The sequence below is a fragment of the Ovis canadensis genome, chromosome 5, assembly GCF_042477335.2.
Source record: "Ovis canadensis isolate MfBH-ARS-UI-01 breed Bighorn chromosome 5, ARS-UI_OviCan_v2, whole genome shotgun sequence".
NCBI classification, from domain to species: Eukaryota; Metazoa; Chordata; class Mammalia; order Artiodactyla; family Bovidae; genus Ovis; species Ovis canadensis.
In genome coordinates, this window is record NC_091249.1 from 54,044,266 (window position 1) to 54,069,595 (window position 25,330).

The 25,330-nt window shown below is 38.4% G+C and overlaps 1 pseudogene; it reads right to left on the reverse strand.

The window, feature by feature from the left end:
- Positions 1 to 16,192: 16,192 nt before the first annotated feature.
- LOC138441579 (olfactory receptor 14A16-like) lies at positions 16,193 to 17,469 on the reverse strand (annotated as a pseudogene).
- Positions 17,470 to 25,330: the final 7,861 nt, after the last annotated feature.

Sequence of the window (25,330 nt, forward strand, 5' to 3'; positions counted from 1 at the left end):
CCAAAACTTCCAGAACTATGTTGAATAGTAGTGGTGAAAGTGGACACCCTTGTCTTGTTCCTGACTTTAGGGGAAATGCTTTCAATTTTTCACCATTGAGGATAATGTTTGCTGTGGGTTTGTCATAGATAGCTTTTATTATGTTGAGGTATGTTCCTTCTATTCCTGCTTTCTGGAGAGTTTTTATCATAAATGGATGTTGAATTTTGTCAAAGGCCTTCTCTGCATCTACTGAGATAATCATATGGCTTTTATTTTTCAATTTGCTAATGTGGTGAATTACATTGATTGATTTGTGGATATTGAAGAATCCTTGCATCCCTGGGATAAAGGCCACTTGGTCATGGTGTATGATCTTTTTAATGTGTTGTTGGATTCTGATTGCTAGAATTTTGTTGAGGATTTTTGCATCTATGTTCATCAGTGATATTGGCCTGTAGTTTTCTTTTTTTGTGGCATCTTTGTCAGGTTTTGGTATTAGGGTGATGGTGGCCTCATAGAATGAGTTTGGAAGTTTACCTTCCTCTGCAATTTTCTGGAAGAGTTTGAGGAGGATAGGTGTTAGCTCTTCTCGAAATTTTTGGTAGAATTCAGCTGTGAAGCCATCTGGACCTGGGCTTTTGTTTGCTGGAAGATTTCTGATTACAGTTTCAATTTCCGTGCTTGTGATGGATCTGTTAGGATTTTCTATTTCTTCCTGGTTCAGTTTTGGAAAATCGTACTTTTCTAAGAATTTGTCCATTTCTTCCACGTTGTCCATTTTATTGGCATACAACTGCTGATAGTAGTCTCTTATGATCCTTTGTATTTCTGTGTTGTCTGTTGTGGTCTCTCCATTTTCATTTCTAATTTTATTGATTTGATTTTTCTCTCTTTGCTTCTTGATGAGTCTGGCTAATGGTTTTTTTGGCTTTGTTGATTTTTTCTAGGGTCTCTTTCGTTTCTTTTGCATTTATTTCTGCTCTAATTTTCAAGATTTCTTTCCTTCTACTAACTCTGGGGTTCTCCATTTCTTCCTTTTCTAGTTGCTTTAGTTGTAGAGTTAGGTTATTTATTTGACTTTTTTCTTGTTTCTTGAGGTATGCCTGTATTGCTGTGAACTTTCTTCTTAGCACTGCTTTTATAGTGTCCCACAGGTTTTGGGTTGTTGTGTTTTCATTTTCATTAGTTTCTATGTATATTTTGATTTCTTTTTTTATTTCTTCTGTGATTTGTTGGTTATTCAGAAGTGTGTTGTTCAACCTCCATACGTTGGAAATTTTAATAGTTTTTCTCCTGTAATTGAGATCTAATCTTAATGCATTATGGTCAGAAAAGATGCTTGGAATGATTTCAATTTTTTTGAATTTATCAAGTTTAGATTTATGGCCCATGATGTGATCTATCCTGGAGAAGGTTCCATGAGCACTTGCAAAAAAGGTGAAATTCATTGTTTTGGGGTGAAATGTCCTATAGATATCAAATAGGTCTAACTGATCTAATGTATCATTTAAAGTTTGTGTTTCTCTCTTAATTATCTGTTTAGTTGATCTGTCCATAGGTGTGAGTGGGGTATTAAAGTCTCCCACTATTATTGTGTTATTGTTGATTTCCCCTTTCATACTTGTTAGCATTTGTCTTACATATTGCGGTGCTCCTATATTGGGTGCATATATATTTATAATTGTTATATCTTCTTCTTGGATTGATCCTTTGATCATTATGTAGTGGCCTTCTTTGTCTCTTTTCACAGCCTTTGTTTTACAGTCTATTTTATCGGATATGAGTATTGCCACTCTTGCTTTCTTTTGGTCTCTATTTGCGTGGTATATCTTTTTCCAGCCCTTCACTTTCAGTCTGTATGTGTCCCTTGTTTTGAGGTGGGTCTCTTGTAAGCAGCATATAGAGGGGTCTTGTTTTTGTATCCATTCTGCCAGTCTTTGCCTTTTGGTTGGGACGTTCAACCCATTTACGTTTAAGGTAATTATTGATAAGTATGATCCTGTTACCATTTACTTTATTGTTTTGGGTTCGGGTTTATACACCCTTTTTGTGTTTCCTGTCTAGAGAATATCCTTTAGAATTTGTTGGAGAGCTGGTTTGGTGGTGCTGAATTCTCTCAGCTTTTGCTTGTCTGTAAAGCTTTTGATTTCTCCTTCGTATTTGAATGAGATCCTTGCTGGGTACAGTATCTGGGCTGTAGGTTATTGTCTTTCATCACTTTAAGTATGTCTTGCCATTCCCTCCTAGCCTGAAGAGTTTCTATTGAAAGATCAGCTGTTATCCTTATGGGAATCCCCTTGTGTGTTATTTGTTGTTTTTCCCTTGCTGCTTTTAATATTTGTTCTTTGTGTTTGATCTTTGTTAATTTGATTAATATGTGTCTTGGGGTGTTTCACCTTGGGTTTATCCTATTTGAAACTCTCTGTGTTTCTTGGACTTGGGTGATTATTTCCTTCCCCCTTTTAGGGAAGTTTTCAACTATTATCTCCTCAAGGATTTTCGCATGATCTTTCTTTCTGTCTTCTTCTTCTGAGACTCCTATAATTCGAATGTTGGAGTGTTTCATATTGTCCTGGAGGTCTCTGAGATTGTCCTCATTTCTTTTAAGTCATTTTTCTTTTTTCCTCTCTGATTCATTTCTTTCTACCATTCTATCTTCTATTTCACTAATCCTATCTTCTGCCTCCGTTATTCTACTATTTGTTGCCTCCAGAGTGTTTCTGATCTCATGTATTGCGTTATTCATTATATATTGACTCTTTTTTATTTCTTCTAGATCCCTGTTAAACCTTTCTTGCATCTTCTCAATCCTTGTCTCTAGGCTATTTACCTGTGATTCCATTTTGATTTCAAGATTTTGGATCATTTTCACTATCAATATTCGGAATTCTTTCTCAGGTAGATTCCCTACCTCTTCCTCTTTTGTTTGGTTTGGTGGGCAACTCTCCTGTTCCTTTACCTGCTGAGTATTCTTCTGTTTCTTCATCTTGGTTATATTGCTGCATTTGGGGTGGCCTTTTAATATTCTGGTAATTTGTGGAGTTCTCTTTATTATGGAGCTTCGTCACTGTGGGTGGGGTGCTATCAGTGGCTTGTCAAGGTTTCCTGGTTAGGGAGGCTTGTGTTGGAGTTCTGGTGGGTGGAGCTGGGTTTCTTCTCTCTGGAGTGCAGTGGAGTGACCAGTAATGGGTTATGAGATGTCAAAGGTTTTGGAATAACTTTGAGCTAACTGTATATTGAAGTTCAGGGGAGTGTTCCTGTGTTGCTGGAGAATTTGCTTGGTATGTCTTGTTCTGGAACTTGTTGGCCCTTGGGTGGAGCTTGGTTTCAGTGTAGGTATGGAGGCATTTGATGAGCTCCTATTGCTTAATGTTCCCTGAATTCAAGAGTTCTCTAATGTTTTCAGGCTTTGGACTTAAGCCTCCTGCTTCTGGTTTTCAGTTTTATTTTTACAGTAACCTCTAGACTTCTCCATCTATACAGCACAGATGATAAAACATCTAGGTTAAAGATGAAAAGGTTCTCCACATTGAGGGACACTCAGAGGTTCACTGAGTTACAAGGAGAAGAGAAGAGGGTGGGGGTAGTTAGAGGTGACTGGAATGAGATGTGGTGAGATCAAAAGAGGAGAGAGCAAGCTAGCCAGTAGTCACTTCCTTATGTGCACTCTATAGTCTGGACTGCTCAGAGGTATTTACGGAGTTATACAGGGAAGAGGAGAGGGAGGAAGTAGACAGAGGTGACCAGGAGGATAAGAGAGAGGAATGAGAAGGAGAGAGACAAATCCTGCCAGTAACCAGTTCCTTAGGTGTTCTCCACCATCTAGAAAACACAGAGATTCACAGAGTTGGATAGAGAAGAGATGGGGGAGAAAAGAGACAGAGGCCACCTGGTGGAGAAAAAGGAGAGTCCAGAGGAGGAGAGAGTGGTCAAGCCAGTAATCTCCCTCTCAGGTAAAATTGGGTAGTGAAGTTTGGGTTTTTAAATGTACCAAATTGACAACAAAAACCAAAGAGCAAAGATTAAAAATCTAGAGTAGAGGTTGGATTTTCAAAAATACAATATTATAGAAAAGAAGCAGAAGGAAAGAGGAAGAAAGAAAGGAAAAAAAAGGAGAAAAAAACACACAAGAATTATTAAACAACAACAACAACAACCACCCAAAGACTATATATGGTGTTTATATATAGAGTCTTTTTTTTTAAATAGTAATAGTAGGTTATAGAAATAAAAATTAGAGGAGAAATAGAAGACTTAACAATTAAAAAAAAAGTTAGAAAAAAAAAAGGAATGATTTTAAAAATAGTAAAAGTATTTCTAGCCCTTCTCCGATGTTGTGGGCAGTGTGGGGTCACTTACAAGGCGGTTCCCTCTGTTTAACTTCTTCTGTTTGCTGTTTTTTTAGGCAGACTAGTTCAGTCGCGCTGTGGGGAGGGGGGATGCTGCAAACAAATAGCACTGTCATGTGCACACAGTGTCTCAGCCCGCTGGACCTGTCACTTCTCGTGGCGCACAAAGCACTCCAGCTCTACGGTGCTCAGCCGGGAACCATCTGAGGCCAGCCCTAGGCTGCGTGCACTTCCCTGGTCTAAACCGCTCAGGTTCGGCGCTCAGGTAGCCCTCAGAGGCACAGATTCGGTTGGGAATGCGTTTTGTGCCCTTCCCGGGTCCGAGTAGCTCAGGAGTTTGGCGAGCGCGATCGCTGCAACTTGTCACCTTTTCTGCCTCTGCTGCTCAGTTTTCTGGGTGGACCGCTGGTGCCCCTTGTGAGGCAGATGGTGACTGTCCAGCATCCCCAGAAGTCTTAGCAAAGAAGCCTGCTTGCAGTTAGGTAAGTAAAGTCTCTCCGGGTCTGCAATTGCCCCTTTCCAGTCCTTATGGCTCTGGCTGCCTGTCCCCGGCAGGGGATGGTCTGCAGCCAGCTTTTTCTGTTCCGTCCTTTGTTCTGTGCTCCGTCCTGGCGGTGTCTTATGTTCGAGCTTTTCATGTGGTAGTTATCCCACAGTCTGGTTTGCTAGCCCAAGTTAGATCATTCTGGTTGTGTGTGGGGCGTTCCTGCCCGATTCTTACAAAGCACTGCAGCCCGCGCCTCCCGTGCTTCCCTGCCCTGCCCCCACTTGCTTGTGGCGGATGCAGGCATCTGTGCTGCTTTTCCGCTGGGGGAGTTACTGTTGGGCTTGTAATCTGTTGGTTTTAATTATTTATTTATTTTCCCCTTCCTGTTATGTTGCCCTCTGTGTTTCCAAGGCTCGCCACAGACTCGGCAGGGAGAGTGTTTCCTGGTGTTTAGAAACCTCTCTTCTTAAAATTCCCTTCCCGGGATGGACTTCCCTTCACAGGACGGAGCTCCCTCCCCACCTCGTTTATCTACTTTTTCGTCTTTTATATTTTTTCCTACCTGTTTTTGAAGACAATGGTCTGCTTTTCTGGTTGCCTGATGTCCTCTGCCAGCCTACAGAAGTTGTTTCGTGGCGTTTGCTCAGCGTTGAAATGTTCTTTTGAGGAATTTGTGAGGGAGAAAGTGGTCTTCCCGTCCTATTCCTCTGCCATCTTTACAGTTCCCTGAAGGGACTATTTTAAACTAAAGATTCTCCTGCCCAGCCAATAATCATCATAATAAAATAAGTCAGCATATGGAATGGAATATGTACACACTATATATGTGATATGGAGTTAATATTCAACATATATAAGGAACTCATAATTCATTATTAAAAGTAATAGTTGAGAATGGGGAAAGGACTTACATAGAGATAACACTAAAAGAAATATTAAATTAACTAACAGGTAAATGTAAAGTCCAACATCACTAATCATCAGGGAAGTAAAAATCAAAAACACATGTAAGCAGCTATACATCAATAAAATGAACAACTTAGAAGTATAGAAATTCTTGGAAAGGTATACCTCCCAAAAAGGAACCAAGGAGAAATAGAAAATATGAACAGACCAATCATAAGTAATGAAATTGAAACTAGGGTTTAAAACTTCCAACAAACAAGTGTCCAGGAACAGATGGCTTCACAGGCAAAGCCTGTCAAACATTTAGAGAATAGCTAACACTATACTTCTCAAAGAACTGCAAATGATTTCAGAAGAAGGGACAATCCCAAACTCATTCTATGAGGCCACCGTCACCCCCATCCCAAAACTATACAGAGATAGCACAAACAAAAAGGAAAATTATAGGCCAATATCACTTATAAACACAGAAAGCCTCAACAAAATACTAGCAAACTGAATTTAAAAAAAAATATTAAAAGCACCATACAACATGATCAGGTGAGATTTATCCCAGTGATGCAAGAATTCTTCAACGTATTAACAAATTGAAGAATAAAAATCATGGGATCATCTTGATAGATGCAGAAAAAAGCTTTTGACAATGTTCAACTTTTTATCAAGTTTATGATTAAAAAAATCCAGCAAGTGATCATAGAGGGAGCCTACTTCAACATAATAAAGGGCATATATGACAAACACACAGCAAACATCATTCTCAATAGTCAAAAACTGAATGCATTTCCTTTCAGATCAAGAACAAGAAAACGATGTTCACCCTCACCACTTTTAATCAACATAGTTCTGGAAGTCCTAGCCATGGCAGTCTGAGAAGAAAAAGAAATAAAAGGAATTCACAGGGGAAAAGAAGTAATTATCCCTGCTTACAGATGACATAATATTATACATAGAAATCCTAAAGATGTAACCAGAAAAGTACTAGAACTAATCAGTGCAGAAGTTTTTAATCTCCTGGCTTAAATCTATTAGTAAGTATTTTATTTTTAATGTTATTTAAAGTGGATTTTTTGGTCAATATTATTTTCAGATAAGTTACTGTTAGGACATAGCAATAGAGCAATTGCTTTTGTATGGTAAATTTTATTCCACAACATTATCCATTTTTTTGGTGTTGAGATTTATTTATTTTTTACTGGAGTATAGCTGCTTCATCATGTGTTAATATCTGCCATCCAGCAAAGTAAATAAATTATATGTATATATACATCCAATCATTTTTAGATTTATTTCCCACTTACATCACCGCAGATCATTGAGTAGAGTTCCTTATTCTATACAATGTTTTCATCGATTATCTATTTTATTCATAATACCATATAAATGTCAACCTAATCTCCCATTTCTCTCACCTCTCTCCCCTCTTGGTGACCATAAGTTTCTTCTCTATATCTGTAACTCTATTTCTACTTTGAAGGAAGTGTATCTGTAACATTTTTCTAGATTCCACATATAAGTGATACTATATGATATTTGGAACTCTGCATTCAGATGCTTATATCTTTCCTTTTCTCCTTTCCTTTTCACTTCTCTTCTTTTCACAGCTACTTGTAAGGCCTCCCCAACACAGCCATTTTGCTTTATTGCATTTCTTTTCCATGGGGATGGTCTTGATCCCTGTCTCCTATACAATGTCACGAACCTCAGTCCATAGTTCATCAGGCAGTCTGTCTATCAGATCTAGTCCCTTAAATCTATTTCTCACTTCCACTGTATAATCATAAGGGATTTGATTTAGGTCATACCTGAATGGTCTAATGGTTTTCCCTACTTTCTTCAATTTAAGTCTGAATTTGGCAATAAGGAGTTCATGATCTGAGCCACAGTCAGCTCCCGGTCTTGTTCTTGCTGACTGTATAGTGCTTCTCCATCTTTTGCTGCAAAGAATATAATCAATCTGATTTCAGTGTTGATCATCTGGTGATTTCCATGTGTAAGAGTCTTCTCTTGTGTTGTTGGAAGAGAATGTTTGCTATGACCAGTGCGTTATATTGGCAAAACTTTATTAGCCTTTGCCCTGCTTCATTCCGTATTCCAAGTCCAAATTTGCCTGTTACTCCTACTTTTGCATTCCAGTCCCCTATAATGAAAAGGACATCTTTTTTGGGCGTTAGTTCTAAAAGATCTTGTAGGTCTTCATAGAACCGTTCAACTTCAGTTACTTCAGCATTACTGGTTGGGGCATAGACTTGGATAACTGTGATATTGAATGGTTTACCTTGGAAACGAACAGAGATCATTCTGTCATTTTTGAGATTGCATCCAAGTACTGCATTTCAGACTCTTTTGTTGACCATGATGGCTACTCCATTTCTTCTAAGGGATTTCTGCCCACAGTAGTAGATATAATGGTCACCTGAGTGAAATTCACCCATTCCAGTCCATTTTAGTTCGCTGATTCCTAGAATGTCGACGTTCACTCTTGCCATATCCTGTTTGACCACTTCCAATTTGCCTTGATTCATGTACCTGACATTCCAGGTTCCTATGCAATATTGCTCTTTACATCATCAGACCTTGCTTCTATCACCAGTCACATCCACAACTGGGTATTGTTTTTTGCTTTGGCTCCATCCTTTCATGTTTTCTGGAGTTATTTCTCCACTGATGTCCAGTAGCATATTGGGTACCTACCTATCTGGGGAGTTCCTCTTTCAGTATCCTATCATTTTGCCTTTTCATACTGTTCATGGGGTTCTCAAGGCAAGAATACTGAAGTGGCTTGCCCTTCCCTTCTCTAGTCGACCACATTCTCTCAGACCTCTCTACCATGACCCGCCAATCCTGGGTGGCCCCACAGGGCGTGGCTTAGTTTCATTGAGTTAGACAAGGCTGTGGTTCATGTGACCAGATTGGCTAGTTTTCTGTGATTATGGTTTCAGTGTGTGTGCCCTCTGATGCCCTCTCGCAACATTACTGTCTTACTGGGGTATCTCTTACCGTGGACATGGGGTATCTCTTCATGGCTGCTCCAGCAAAGTGGAGCCGCTGCTCCTTACCTTGGACGAGGGGTATCTCCTCACCACTGCCCCTACTGACCTTGAACATAGAGTAGCTCCTCTCGGCCATCCTGAGACTGGGCAGCCTCTGCTCCTTGGATGTGGGGTTGCTCCTCTCGGCTGCTGTCCCTGACCTGAGGTGTGAGGTAGCTTCTCTAGGCCACTCCTGTGCCATTGCAGCCTGGCACTCTAGGTCACCACCCATGACCCTAGGCGAAGGGTATTTCCTCCTTGCCATGCTTCTGTGTAGTTCATCGCAGCTGGCATTCCAAAGAATAGCCAGAGTTCCAAAGAATAGGCAGAGTTCCAAAGAATAGCAAGGAGAGATAAGAAAACCTTCCTCAGTGATCAATGCAAAGAAATAGAGGAAAACAACAGAATGGGAAAGACTAGAGAGCTTGTCAAAAATTAGACATACCAAGGGAATATTTCATGCAAAGATGGGCTCGATAAAGGACAGAAATGGTATGGACCTAACAGAAGCAGAAGATATAAGAAGAGGCGGCAAGAATACACAGAAGAACTGTATAAAAAAGAGCTTCACAACCCAGATAATCACGATGGCGTGATCACTCACCTAGAGCCAGACATCCTGGAATGTGAAGTCAAGCGGGCCTTAGAAAGCATCATTATGAACAAATATAGTGGAGGTGATGGAATTCCAGTTGAGCTATTTCAAATTCTGAAAGATGATGCTGCGAAAGTGCTACACTCAATATGCCAGCAAATTTGGAAAACTCAGCAGTGGCCACAGGATTAGAAAAGGTCAGCTTTCATTCCAATCTCAACTACCACATAACTGCACACATCTCACACGCTACTAAAGTAATGCTCAAAATTCTCCAAGCCAGGTTTCAGTAAAACATGAACTGTGAACTTCCTGATGTTCAAACTGGCTTTAGAAAAGGCAAAGAGCCAGGGATCAAATTGCCAACATCCACTGGATCATGGAAAAAGCAAGAGAGTTCCAGAAAAACATATATTTCTGCTTTGTTGACTATGTCCAAGCCTTTGACTGTGTGGATCATAATAAACTGTGGAAAATTCTGAAAGAGATGGGAATACCAGACCACCTGACCTGCCTCTTGAGAAACCTACATGCAGGTCAGGAAGCAACAGTTAGAACTGGACGTGGAACAACAGACTGGTTTCAAATAGGAAAAGGAGTACATCAAGGCTATATATTGTCACCCTGCTTATTTAACTTCTATGCAGAGTACATCATGAGAAAGGCTGGACAGGAAGAAACACAAGCTGGAATCAAACTTGCTGGGAGAAATATCAATAACCTCAGATATGCAGATGACACCACCCTTATGGCAGAAAGTGAAGAGGAACTAAAGAGCCTCTTGATGAAAGTGAAAGAGGAGAGTGAAAAAGTTGGCCTAAAACAGCATTTAGAAAACTAAGATCATGGCAACGGGTCCCATCATGTCACACCAAATAGATGGGGAAGCAATGGAAACAGTGGCTGACTTTATTGTGGGGGGCTTCAAAATCACTCCATAGGTGATAGCAGCCTTAAATTTAAAAGATGCTTGCTCCTTGGAAGGATATTTATGACCAACCTAGACAGCATATTAAAAAGCAGAGACGTTACTTTGCCAACAAAGACCCATCTAATCAGAGCTATGGTTTTTCCAGTAGTCAGGTATGGATGTGAGAGCTGGAATATAAAGACAGCTGAGTGCCGAAGAATTGATGCTTTTGGACTGTGTTGTTGGACAAGATTCTTGAGAGTCCCTTGGACTTCAAGAAGATCTAACCAATCAATTCTAAAGGAAATCAGGTCTGAATATTCATTGGAAGGACTGATGCTGAAGCTGAAGCTCCAATACTTTGGCTACCTGATGCGAACCACTGATTGACTGTAAAAACATGGATGCTGGGAAAGATTGAAGGCAGAAAGAAAAGGGGACGACCGATGAGATGGTTGGATGGCATCACTGACGCGATGGACATGAGTTTGAGTAGGCTCCAGAAACTGCTGATGGACAGGGAAGCCTGGCGTACTGCAATCCATGGGTTGCAAACAGTTGGACACGACTGAGACACTGAATTGAAGTACTATCTATTATTTTACTTTTACCATCAAAGCTAATTCTTTTCTCTTATTTTTAAAAGATACTACTCTCCATAGAATTTTATTAGTTTTTAGTAATTGTTCTGAAGGTGAAGTTAAACACTTTTATATTCAATTACTGGTGTCACCACTATATATATATATATATATATATATATATATATATATATATATAATGAGATGGACTTTAAATGATAGACTTTCCATATCTTTGATAGATTTATTATATTAAAATATGGTCTCATTTAAATAACATCTTTAATCCTCAACTACATTAGAAAGTGATTATGTAGATTCTAGCTACAAATCATAATACATACCTTATATATGTTACTTAAGTTCCTGTACTTATTGAATTATATGGTATTCTATATTTACCCACGGCCATTGACAAAACAAATGCTCAGAGATTTTAGACACATTGAAATAGGAAGCAAGCCTACAAACATTAGAAATAACAGAGAAGTCAGTTAGAGAGTATTTGGTGAATACCAAGTTTACATCAAACTTTGCAATATGTTATTTCCCTCAACTTAAAACATAATTTCAAAGAAGACGATTAAATATATGTGCACATGTAGTTAAACAAATATAGAGAGCTATAATATAATTAGTAAAGAAGTTATGAATTTATTGGGAGAAATCCAAGTAAGATGGTAGGTGTTGCGAGAGGGCATCAGACGGCAGACGCACTGAAACCATAATCACAGAACTAGCCAATCTGATCTCATGGACCACGGTCTTGCCTAACACAATGAAATTAAGCCATGCCCTGTTGGGCCAGCAAAGCGAGCCGGTCATGTTGCAGATGTCCGACATAATGTGGTCCACTGGAGAAGAAAATGGCAAATCACTTCAGTATTCTTTCCTTGAAAACCCCATGAACAGTATGAAGAGGCAAAATGATAAGATACTGAAAGAGGAACTCCCCAGATAGGTAGGTACCCAATATGCTACTGGACATCAGTGGGGAAATAACTCCAGAGAGATTTAAGAGATAGAGCCAAAGCAAAAATGATACCCAGTCGTGGAAGAGAATGGTGATAGAAACAAGGTCTGATGCTTTAAAGAGCAATATTGCATAGGAATCTGGAATGTCAGGTCCATGAATCAAGGCAAATTGGAAGTGGTCAAAAAAGAGATGGCAAGAGTGAATGTTGACATTAGGGAATCAGTGAACTAAAATGGACTGGAATGGGTGAATTTCACTCAGGTGACCATTATATCTACTACTGTGGACAGGAATCCCTTAGAAGAAATGTAGTAGCCATCATGGTCAACAAAAGATTCTGAAATGCAGTACTTGGATGCAATTTCAAAAATGACAGAATGATCTCTGTTCATCTCCAAGGCAAACCATTCAATATCACAGTAATCCAAGTCTATGCCCCAACCAGTAATGCTGAAGCAGCTGAGGTTGAATGGTTCTATGAAGACCTACAAGATCTTTTAGAACTAACACCCAAAAAATATGTCCTTTTCATTACAGGGGACTGGAATGCAAAAGTAGGAAGGCAAGAAACACCTGGAGTAACAGGCAAATTTGGACTTGGAATACAGAATGAAGCAGGGCAAGGGCTAATAAAGTGTTGCCAATAGAATGCACTGGTCATAGCAAACACTCTCTTCCAACAACAAAAGAAGACTCTACACATGGATATCACTGGATGGTCAACACTGAAATCAGATTGATTATATTCTTTGCAGCAAAAGATGGAGAAGCACTATACAGTCAGCAAGAACAAGACCGGGAGCTGACTGTGGCTCAGATCATGAACTCCTTATTGCCAAATTCAGAGTTAAATTGAAGAAAGTAGGGAAAACCATTAGACCATTCAGGTATGACCTAAATCAAATCCCTTATGATTATACAGTGGAAGTGAGAAATAGATTTAAGGGACTAGATCTGATAGAGTGCCTGATGAACTATGGACTGAGGTTCATGACATTGTACAGGAGACAGAGATCAAGACCATCCCCATGGAAAATAAATGCAAAAAAGCAACATGGCTGTCTGAGGAGGCCTTACAAATAGCTGTGAAAAGAAGAGAAGCAAAAAGCAAAGGAGCAAAGGAAAGATATAAGCATCTGAATACAGAGTTCCAAAGACTAGCAAGGAGAGATAAGAAAGCCTTCCTCAGCAATCAATGCAAAGAAAGAGGAAAACAACAGAATGGGAAAGACTGCACATCTCTTCAAGAAAATTAGAGATACCAAGGGAACAGTTCATGCAAAGATGGGCTCAATAAAGGACAGAAATGATATGCACTTAACAGAAGCAGAAGATATTAACAAGAGGTGGCAAGAATACACAGAAGAACTATATAAAAAAGAGCTTCATGATCCAGATAATCACGATGGTGTGATCACTCACCTAGAGCCAGACAACCTAGAATGTGAAGTCAAGTGGGCCTTAGAAAGCATCACTATGAACAAAGCTAGTGGAGGTGATGGAATTCCAATTGGGCTATTTCAAATTCTGAAAGATGATCCTGTGAAAGTGCTACACTCAATATGCCAGCAAATTTGGAAAAAGCAGTGGACACAGGACTGGAAAAGGTCAGTTTTCATTCCAATCTCAAAGAAAGGCAATGCCAAAGAATGCTCAGACTACCACATAATTAGACTCATCTCACATGCTAGTAAAGTAATGCTCAAAATTCTCCAAGCCAGGCTTCAGCAATATGTGAACCGTGAACTTCCAGATGTTCAAGCTGGCTTTAGAAAAGTCAGAGGAACCAGGGAATTGCCAACATCTGCTGGATCACCGAAAAAGCCAGAGAGTTCCAGAAAAACATCAATTTCTGCTTTATTGACTATACCCAAGCCTTTGACTCTGTGGATTACAAGAAACTGTGGAAAATTCTGAAAGAGATGGGAATACCAGACCACTTGACCTGCCTCTTGAGAAACCTATATGCAGGTCAGGAAGCAGTAGTTAGAACTGGACATGGAACAACAGACTTGTTCTAAATAAGAAAAGAAGTACATCAAGGCTGTATATTGTCACTGTACTTATTTAACTTCTATGCAGAGTACATCATGAGAAACGCTGGACTGGAAGAAACACAAGTTGGAATCAAGATTTCTGGAAGAAATATCAATCAGCTTAGATATGCAGATGACACCATCCTTATGACAGAAAGTGAACAGGAACTAAAAAGCCTCTTGATGAAAGTGAAAGAGGAGAGTGAAAACGTTGGCTTAAAGCTCAACATTCAGAAAGAGAAGATCATGGTATCTAGTCCCATCACTTCATGGGAAATAGATGGGGAAACAGTGGAAACACTGTTTTATTTTCCTTGGCTCCAAAATCACTGTAGATGATGATTACAGCCATGAAATTAAAAAACTGTTTCTCCTTGGAAGGAAAGTTATGAGCAACCTAGAGAGCATATTGAAAAAAAGAGACATTACTTTGCCAACCAAGTTCTGTCTAGTCAAGGCTATGGTGTTCCCAGCGGTCATATATGGATGTGAGAGTTGGACTGTGAAGAAAGCTGAGAGCTGAAGAATTGATGTTTTTGAACTGTGTTGTTGGAGAAGACTCTTGAGAGTCCCTTGGACTGCAAGGAGATGCAACCGGTCCATTTTAAAGGAGATCAGTCCTGGGTGTTCTTTGGAAGGAATGATGCTCAAGCTGAAACTCCAGTACTTTGGCCACCTCATTGGAAGAGTTGACTCATTCGAAAAGACTCTGATGCTGGGAGGGATTGGGGGCAGGAGGAGAAGGGGACAACAGAGGATGAGATGGCTGGATGGCATCACCAACACAATGGACACGAGTTTTTGTGAACTCCCGGTGTTGGTGTTGGACAGGTGCTGCAATTCATGGGGTCACAAAGAGTCAGACACGACTGAGCGACTGAACTGAACTGAACTAAATTTTTGAAGATGTAGGTATTTTATGTTAAAATTTTATATTAGTTATAAATATGAGTCAATGGCAATAGCAGTAAAAATTATAATACTCTTATTTAATAAACTAAGTAAGTGATTTCAAGGAATATCTATTTTGCAAAATAATGATGGTATAAGCAAATCAAAGACATCATCACCCATTCCTTATACACTAGTAAATTCTAACTACTGTCTAAGTTAAAATGTTTGCTTGTTAAATATTTGCATTTAACTAAGATTTGACCCAGAAAAAAGATAGAATATTATAAACAAAACATATATATCAAGCAGCATAATTTTCTAAGAAATCTGTCTGAGTTTGGTTTGTAGCAGCTTGTTTTTCTCCTACATTATTTGGGCAAGAGTTTGTATGAGCAGTGCCAAAAGAAAACACTAACAGACCATACATCAAAAGATATCACATAAATTGTTTCTGTGTACTGGTCAGTTATAATAAATAATTAAAAACTTTTCAAAATATTGGGTAAGAAAAAACAATCAACCCATTCAAAAAGTGAGCAGATCTAAATAGACATTTCTCCAAGGTAAATCTTCCAGGAAAAGCATCTCTCCTGTTTTAGTTTTCAGTGATACTTATGAAAAGCTTTGGGACAGAAACAAGTGTTTTATTTAGCTATGTTCCATTCATATAGATTTAGATTATATAAAAGACTGAAAATAATGTAACAATGTATACTCAGAAAAGGTTTGTTACTGTAAATGGTACAATGCAACAGGAACAAGAAAGTGTAATGCAGTATTAAGGAGATTCAGAACACCCTGGCTCAGCTTCCAGGGGCCATTCTCAGTCACATTCTCCAGAGAGGATGTATTTCCTCTCCAAAATGCAAAGCAGGACACCTGGGAATCCAGGTTTACTCAAGGAGGAAGCTGCTCTCTAGTTAAGAATCCAAAACCAGGATGTGTGAGCTGACTCAATAAACAGAAATTAAACTGGCCTAATGGTAACTATTTATGAACCCTGAATGCACATTTTCTCAAGCAATTCTCCAAAACAGGAACTGTCAGATCTGAGTGCAGCTTCATTCATACTAGATTTTATGGTTTATTGCAGACTGACCAAGCATCATCACCATGTCAAGTGAAGTCATTCAGTCATGTCTGACTCTTTGTGACCACATGGCCTGTAGCCTACCAGGCTCCTCTGTCCATGGGATTTTCCAGGCAATAGTTCTGGACTGGATTGCCATTTCCTTCTCCAGGGGATCTTCCCAACCCAGGGCTCGAACCCAGGTCTACCGCATTGTAGACAGACACTTTACCATCTGAGCCACCAGGGAAGTTCCCATGGGTCTAGGTAATCTTGGAGATTAACACAAGAAATCAGCCAGATCCATCCTGTACTTATACAAATATTAAGAAGAAAACTGCCTCTATTCTTGGAGAAAGATAAGGATATTCTCCTTTGTCAGAGCTTTCTAGTGAGTGAGTTATCTAAACCTGTCTTCATGGCCTTGTTTCTTAGGCTGTATATGATGAGATTAAGAAAGGGCAGTAAAATATAGAAGAAGATAAGATGAGATCAGTGAATGATGTAGACCCTAAAATAGGCTTCAAGTATGCAATAAATGCAGTTGAGAGAAAAAGTGCACTAACTTCCAAGTGTGGGAGGCAAGTAGAATAGGCTTTGACTTCCCATCTGTAGATGGAATCATTCTGACAGTAGAGAAGATGTAGAGTATAACATTATGATGCACATAAAGCAACAGAATCCAGGACTGCATTAACAAATATCAGCACAATTTCTGCAGTTATATTCTTCAAGCAAATAATAGCTAACAACTGGGAAATATCACAGAATTGTTGGATCTTGTTGAGCCCACAGTAAGATAAAGAAAATGTTTCTGCTGTGTGCATAACAGATAGCAAGCCACCACTGAACCAGGATAGAACCACCATCTGGACACATGTGCCTCTGTTTATAATGACTTCATAGTGCAGGGGATGGCAAATGGCAACATAGTAGTCAATGGACATGCCTGTGAGGAGAAATCATTCTGCCACTGCTGAAAAAGGCACCAGAAACACCTGGGTGACACAATTAAGAAAGGTGATGGAATTCCTGTGGGTCAAAATGTTGACAACAGTTTTGAGCACAACAACTGAAGTGAGGTAAATGTCAAACGGGGACAAATTTCTTAAGAAGTACGTGGATGTGTGGAGGCATGGGTCTGAGGATGTTATTGAACTATGGTGTTGGAGAATACTCTTGAGAGTCCCTTGGACAGCAAGGATATCCAACTAGTCCATTCTAAAGGAAATCAGTCCTGAATATTCATTGAAAGGACTGATGCTGAAACTCCAATACTTTAGCCACGTGATGTGAAGAACTGACTCATTTGAAAAGATCCTGATTCTGGGAAAGATTGAAGGCAGGAGAAGGGGATAACAGAGGATGAGATGGTTGGATGCCATCACCGACTCAATGGACGTGAGTTTGAGTAAGCTCCAGGAGTTGGTGATGGACAGGGAAACTTGGTGTGCTGCAGTCCATGGGGTCGCAAAGAGTCAGACATGGCCAAGCAACTGAACTGAACTGAAGGATGCTATAGTAAAAATTAGGTCATTCCCCATTAGAGCTGCCAGGTAAATTACTATGAAAAACCCAGCTTGTAAGAACTGAAAAATCCATGGGCCAGAAAAACAAAAGATAAGAAATTTGGATACTGTGGAGACATTGTTCATTCTTGATGAAATATTCTGCATTAAGAAAAAAGAAAAAAGTTTGATTAAAGTGGTTGTAAATCCTAAATATAGTTAATATTACCTCAGCAGGGGGTTGCTGAGGGTCAGACACAACTGAGCGACTTCACTTTCACTTTTCTCTTTCACGCATTGGAGAATGAAATGTCAACCCACTCCAGTGTTCTTGCCTGGAGAATCCCAGGAATGGGGGAGCCTGGTGGGCTGCCGTCTATGGAGTCATACAGAGTCAGACATGACTGAAGCGACTTAGCAGCAGCATGCCTGAAAAACAACAACTCTAATAAGTGTTCTTATTTAATGATCATCTTTTTAATTAATGTGTTGAGTGTGTGTGTGAAAGAGACAGAAGCAAAAAATAATTTCAACGGTATATCTTCTCCATCAATATAAGCCTATATATCAATCATTTACTTTATATGTACTTTATGACATTTTTTTTCAGTTTCTCTTCCTGTGTCTACAAACTGTTATAATGCTATGCAACTATATAACAAATTGTTTCAGATTCTCAGTATCAGTTCAGTTCAGTTCAGTTACTCAGTCTTGTCTGACTCTTTGTGACCCCATGAATCGCAGCACTCCAGGCCTCCCTGTCCATCACCAACTCTCAGAGTTCACTCAGACTCACATCCATTGAGTCAGTGATGCCATCCAGACATCTCATCCTGGGTCGGCCCCTTTTCCTCCTGCCCCCAATCCCTCCCAGCATCAGAGTCTTTTCCAATGAGTCAACTCTTCGCATGAGGTGGCCAAAGCACTGGAGTTTCAGCTTTAGCATCATTCCTTCCAAAGAAATCCCAGGGCTGATCTTCTTCAGAATGGACTTGGATCTCCATGCAGTCCAAGGGACTCTCAAGAGTCTTTTCCAACACCACAGTTCAAAAACATCAATTCTTTGGCGCTCAGCCTTCTTCACAGTCCAACTCTCACATCCATACATGACTACTGGAAAAACCATAGCCTTGACTAGACGGACCTTAGTTGGCAAAGTAATGTCTTTGCTTTTCAATATGCTATCTAGGTTGGTCATAACTCTTCTTCCAAGGAGTAAGAGTCTTTTAATTTCATGGCTGCAGTCACCATCTGCAGTGATTTTGGAGCCCCCCAAAATAAAGTCTGACACTCTTTCCACTGTTTCCCCATCTATTTCCCATGAAGTGATGGAACTGGATGCCATGATCTTCATTTTTTGAATGCTGAGTTTTAAGCCAACTTTTTCACTCTCCTCTTTCGCTTTCATCAAGAGCATAATAGAATCCTAATTTACATATGAATTTAAAGTAAGAGAAAGATATGGAATATACGGTGATGCTATGTCACATCTTATGTCTATTTGTCTTGTATTTTGTTTGTCTTTCAATCATCAATTGACTGTTTGACATAATTATTTGCTCCAATTTTTGTCTTAAAAATAAATTCATAACATAATAGAAATTCTTCTCTCTATGTTAAATTTGCTTCCTTTCTACGCAACTCTAGGCTTCCCAGGTGGCACTAATGGTAAAGAATCTATCTCCCTACAAATGCAGAAGATGCAAGAGATGCAGGTTTAATCCCTAGTTTGGGAAGAACCCCTGGAGTAAGGAAATGGTATACCCCACTCCAGTATTCTTGCCTAGAAAATTCCATTGGCAGAGGAGCCTGGTGGGCTACAGTCTGAACCAACTGAGCATGCATACAACTCTAATCTTTTCTTATATCTTCTAAGATTTTAGATTATTGAATAATGGATTAAATGTCATATTCCAGAATTTTTTCTTTGGGCCTTTTGGGTTTCTGTTTATTCTCCCTTGAGATTCTCATATCATTTTGGTTACCCAGTTTTCACCTTTTTAAATTCAATTCATTTATTTTTAAAATTCATCTGCCTAGATAGATGATAGAAAGTTAGAAACAAATATAAACTCACACATATGTTTACTAGGTCATACTTCAATATATTACTACAAACATGGAAATATAAGAAAAGCTAAATTTCTGTCTACAGAACTACATTTCCTTTCTCTGTATTTTAATTCCCAATGTCATTTTTCTCACCCCTAATGTGTATGCTTCCTAGATGTCATGAGTTCTTTTCAATGTTTTGCCTAAGTATAACTCCATATTAAAATGTAAATTCTATCTTCTTCTCTACTTGATTTAAAATCTGTCTATCCCTTGGTAGGGAAGATATAGATAAATGAAAGCAAAGCTATAGACATAGGCATAGATATAAATATACATGAGTACATATATTTAGAAGCGCATATTTATAAGTTTATCTCTCTATCATCTGTCTATTTATTAATAGTCTTACCTCAACATATTTCTGGTATAATTTTTAATGCCATAAATGAAACTATTATCTCTGGCCTGTCTTTCTCACTCAATGATCAATAATTATTTTTTACCCATTCAAGAATTCAATTAATAAAACTGAGTAAAATAGATAAGAAAATAGAATTGTTTAAAAAATTTAATGGAAACAAATTTAGTGTAAAATGCTGAAATTAATTGACATCTGTGATATGTGTGTATCCTTTCTTCAGCGCATGATTTTTATTAAAATATACTTTTGTGTGTTTTGTGATTACATTTATATATATATGTATATATATTTTTTATTTCCCAGATTGGCTAGTGTTATTATATTTTCCCTTAATGTCATCTACTATCTCTCCTACTCTCTGTCAACCTGACTGTCTCTAAGATAAATAGATAGATCTCCTGTTTTCATACTTTGAATAGTGTAGATAAATAAAAATTAAGTGAATATAAAATATTTGTGATGGGATATTTGGAATGCAATGTATTTCCTCTTACACTTTATTAGAAAAAATTACCTAAAACTAATCATTTCCAAATTATATTCATTTAAGTGTTATCAGATTTAACAAAGTGGAAAGACATAGTTGAACTATAGTTGAGCTTACATTTTAGAGGCTCAAATGCATAGAATTCCAAAATACTTTTAAAAATCTAACCTCCATATGTGTATTGTATAATTCAAAGCAATACTTTACATAAATCAAAACTAAACAAAGCTAATTGATAATTACTATAGTAATTATTTGCTTCCTCCAGTAATATCCAGTACATTTTAGTGGTAACACATTGCCAAATTATATGTAACTATTTGATCTCTCACTTCAGCATTTTACTCATTTTCTTTGCTATTTTTTTAATTGTGGTTAATTTACCTAATATTTTCAACTGATTTTTCATTCTCATTACAATGAATCAGAGTGCTGTTGTCATTACAAAGAAGTTATGTAAATAAAGAATTACAAAGACTAATATGTCTTTTGTATATGAGCTCATTTTAGAATATAGATAGATACTGAAAACTTCTCTGTAGCCTATACTTAGCAACTCATGCTTTAGAGATATTAAATTAAGTATTATTACCGAAGAAACTTTCTAACTACAGAATTTAAATAAGACTTTTTTTGCAGGCTTCTCATATTCTGACTGAAATTGTAATCAGCAGTCAGAATGAAAGAAAATAAAACTCACTAAAGTATCTGTTCTATAGAAGATGAAAGAATACAGCAGGCTTCATGTCATAGTCACTGTTCAAATTATTACTGATGATTCATCCAGATGGACAACACTAACTTTGACTTTCAAATATGAAAAAGCTCTTTTCCTCTCCAAGAGGCACTACACTTCCTGTGAGCAAACATATTTATTGGTGAGTGAGCAACTGAACCAACCAACCAACCAAGAGATTAAGAATGGTGATGATTTTATATCTGCTGCCCATGTCCCAGTGGCTTAAAATTGGAAATATTCCAAACAGAGAGGCTGCCACTTTTGTTGAAATTGGCTTATCTGTCCCTTTCAATTATGAGACAAATCTTGGCACTATCTGATATGAAGAAATTAAGTACAACAACTGACTTTTCCTTACTAATAAGTAATTTCAAAGGCTTCCCTTGTGGCTCAGACAGTAAAAAGTCTGCCTGCAATGTAGGAGACCTGGATCCCTTCCCTGGGTCTGGAAGATCCTCTGGAGAAGAGAAAAGCTACCCATTTCAGCACTCTTGCCTGGAGAATTCCACGGAATGAAGAGCCTAGTGAGCTAAAATTCAAATACTGGCATGTAATCAAGAGTCCCCATAATTAGTAAGAAGGTATTTAAGGAACATACTTATCCTATCATCCACTGAGCTGATACAGAAAAGAATATATGTAATTAGCATGTTCCCAGGTATTGGTAATGTCACTCATAGAGAGCATGTATGTGCTAAGTCACTTCAGTTGTGTCCGACTCTTTGAGATCCTATAGACTTTAGCCCATCAGGCTCCTCTGTCCATGATATTCTCCAGGCAAGAACACTGGAGTGGGTAGCCATTCGGTCCTCCAGGGGAGCTTCCTGGACCAGGGAACAAACTCGTGTCTCTTACCTCTGCTGCATGGGCAGTTGGGTTTTTTACCACTAGCACCACTTGGCAAGTCCTGCAGCACAAATATATTTTTATTAGTTTCTTGAAATAAAAAAAAGACATATTTGCATTTTTAATAGTGAGATATCAGTCATATTTTCTCCTAATACTAGCAAATACTTGATTCTGTTGAGTGAAACCAATCAATCAATATCATAGAGTCAAAGCCTTCAATTTGTACATGCAATGTAGCACACAGAAAGTGACTTAACCAACTAAACACTAGTTTACTTATACTTTGGTAAAAAGAGCATAATAAGTTAGCTGGAATTTAATTAGTGTTCATTTGTGATAGACTTTCATGTATACAAATTCCTTGAGACAAAAGTGTAATGCAAACATTCATTTTTGTGATACCTAAGTAAATTTCAATACAAATACTGAAAAAGTGACTTTTTTAAATAAAAGATTAGCAAATAAGTTAAATATTTTTAACAATGTCATCACTACTAAGCTGCCATACAAGAAATGCAAAACAGAGTTTTCAAGTTGAAATAAAAGGAAATTAGGTAGTAATATGAGAACATGTGACTGTATAAATTTAAAGGTAAATATAAACATATAAGCACATTCTGCATAATACTGTAATGGTTACATAAAATCATTATTAGCTGTAGTATAAATATTAAAAGTCAAAAGTATTAAATAAAGTTGTAGCTATAGTAATTAATAAGGGCACAATAAAGAAATATGAATAGTAATACAAAAAATATTTTATTTTATTATTTTTTTAAATTTTTATTTTTACTTTATTTTACTTTACAATACTGTATTGGTTTTGCCATACATTGACATGAATTTTAGAAGGCAGTAAATATGCTGAACTTAAAGTTAAGTTGTTATCAATTTAGAATAGATTGTAATGACTTCTGATTCAAGATGTCAGAGTAGAAGGACATGTGCTCATCTCCTGTGGGAACACCAAAATTGCAACTAGCTGTTGAACAACCATATACAGAAGGATGCTGGAACACACCAATGAAAGATGCCCCATATCCAAAGACAAAGAAGAAGCTGCAGCAAGATGGTAGGAGAGCTGCAATCACAGTAAAATCAAATCCCATACCAACCAGGTGGGTAACCCACAAACTGGAGAACAATAACACCAAAGAAGTTCTCCCCCTGTTGGATAGGATCTGAATGCCAATGACAGGCTTCCAAGCCTGGGGATATGATAAAATAGAATAGAGTAAAAGGAATGAAAAGAAATGAAGACAGCCTAAGAGACCTATGAGACAACAGTAGGCACACTAACATTCACACTATAGGAGTCCCAGAAGGAGAAGAGAGAGAAAGGACCTGAGAAAATGTTTGAAGAGATAATAACTGAAAACTTCATTAATATGGGAAAGGAAATAATCAACCAAGTCCAGGAAGCACAGAGAGTCCAAAGCAGGATAAACCCAAGGGGGAACACACCAAGACACATAGTAATCAAACTAAAAAAAGTTAAAGACAAAGATAAAATATTAAAAGTAACAAGAGAAAAATGACAAATAACATACAAGGGAAGTCCCATCAGGCTGTAACAGGAGGGAAAAGGGCACAGCACAACTTTTGAAAGAATGACATACCCCAAGGACACAACAAAAACCGAGACCAAGATGGCAGACAAGACTAGACCTTAGTCCTCAATAAACAAATGAAATGACACACCCAGAGGTGCCATGACAGTTCCACAGCACTGTTAAAAGACCAAGGAGATGGAGGTGGCCCAAATCCTTGAAATCTCCACCCCTTCCCAAAAATAGCTGAAGTAATACTCCCATTCATTCAGTTCAGTTCAGTCTGTCAGTAGTGTCCAACTCTTTGCAACCCCATGGAGTGTAGCATGCCAGGCTTCCCTGTCCATCACCAACTCCCAGAGCTTACTCAGTCTCATGCCCATCGAGTCAGTGATGCCATCCAAACATCTCATCTTCTGTCATCTCTTTTTCCTCCTGCCTTCAATCTTTCCCAGCATAAGGGTCTTTTCCAAAGAGTTAGTTCTTCCAGTCAGGTGGCCAAAGTATTAGAGTATCAGCTTCAGCATTAGGCCTTCCAATGTATATTCAGGACTGATTTCCTTCAGGATGAACGGCTTGGATCTCCTTGCAGTCCAAGGGACTCTCAAGAGTCTTCTCCAACACCACAGTTCAAAAGCATCAATTCTTTGGTGTTCAGCTTTCTTTATAGTCCAACTCTCACATCCATACATGACTGCTGGAAAAACCATAGCTTGGACTAGATGGAACTTTGTGGCAAAGTCTCTGCTTTTTAATATGTTCTTTAGGTTGGTCATAACTTGGCCATTCCAAAGAGAAAGCATCTTTTAATTTCATGGCTGCAGTCACCACCTGCAGTGATTTTGGAGCCCCCCCCCAAAATAAAGTCAGCCACTGTTTCTGTTGTTTCCCCATCTATTTGGCATAAAGTGGTGGGACCAGATGTCATAATCTTAGTTTTCTGAATGTTGAGCTTTCAGCCAACTTTTTCACTATTCTCTTTCACTTTCATCAAGAGGCTCTTTAGTTTTTCTTTCTTTCTGCCATAAGGGTGGTGTCATCTGCATATCTGAGGTTATTGATAGTTCTCCTGGCAATCTTGATTCCAGCTTGTGCTTCATTCAGCCCAGCATTTCTCTTGAGTACTCTGCATATAAGTTAAATAAGCAGGGTGACAATATACAGCCTTGACATACTCCTTCCTGATTTGGAACCAGTCTGTTGTTCCATGTTCATTTCTATCTGTTGCTTTTTGACCTGCATACAGATTTCTCAGAAGGCAGGTCAGGTGGTATTCCCACCTGGTATTCCCATCTCCTTCAGAATTTTCCAGTTTGTTGTGATCCACATAGTCAAAGGATTTGGCATAGTCAATAAAGCAGAAAGAGATATTTTTTCTGGAACTCTCTTGCTTTTTCTATGATCCATCAGACTTTGGCAATTTAATCTCTGGTTCCTCTGTCTTTTCTAAATCCAGCTTGAACACCTGGAATTTCTCAGTTCAAGCACTGTTGAAGTCTAGCTTATAGAATTTTGATCATTACTTTGCTAGCATATGAGATTAGTGCAGCTGTGCAGTAGTGTGAACATACTTTGGCCTTGCCTTTCTTTGGGATTGGAATGGAAACTGACCTTTTCCAGTCTGTGGCCACTAATGAGTTTTCCAAATTTGCTGGCATATTGAGTGCAGCAGTTTGACAGCATCATCTTTTAGGATTTGAAATAGCTCAACTGGAATCCCATCACCTCCACTAGCTTTGTTTGTTGTGATATTTCCTAAGGCCCATTTGTCTTCACATTCAGGATGTCTGGCTCTAGACGAGTGATTACACCATCATGGTTATCTGGTTCATGAAGATCTCTTTTATATAGTTCTTCTGTGCATTTTTGCCACCTCTTCTTAATATCTTCTGCTTCTTTTAGGTCCA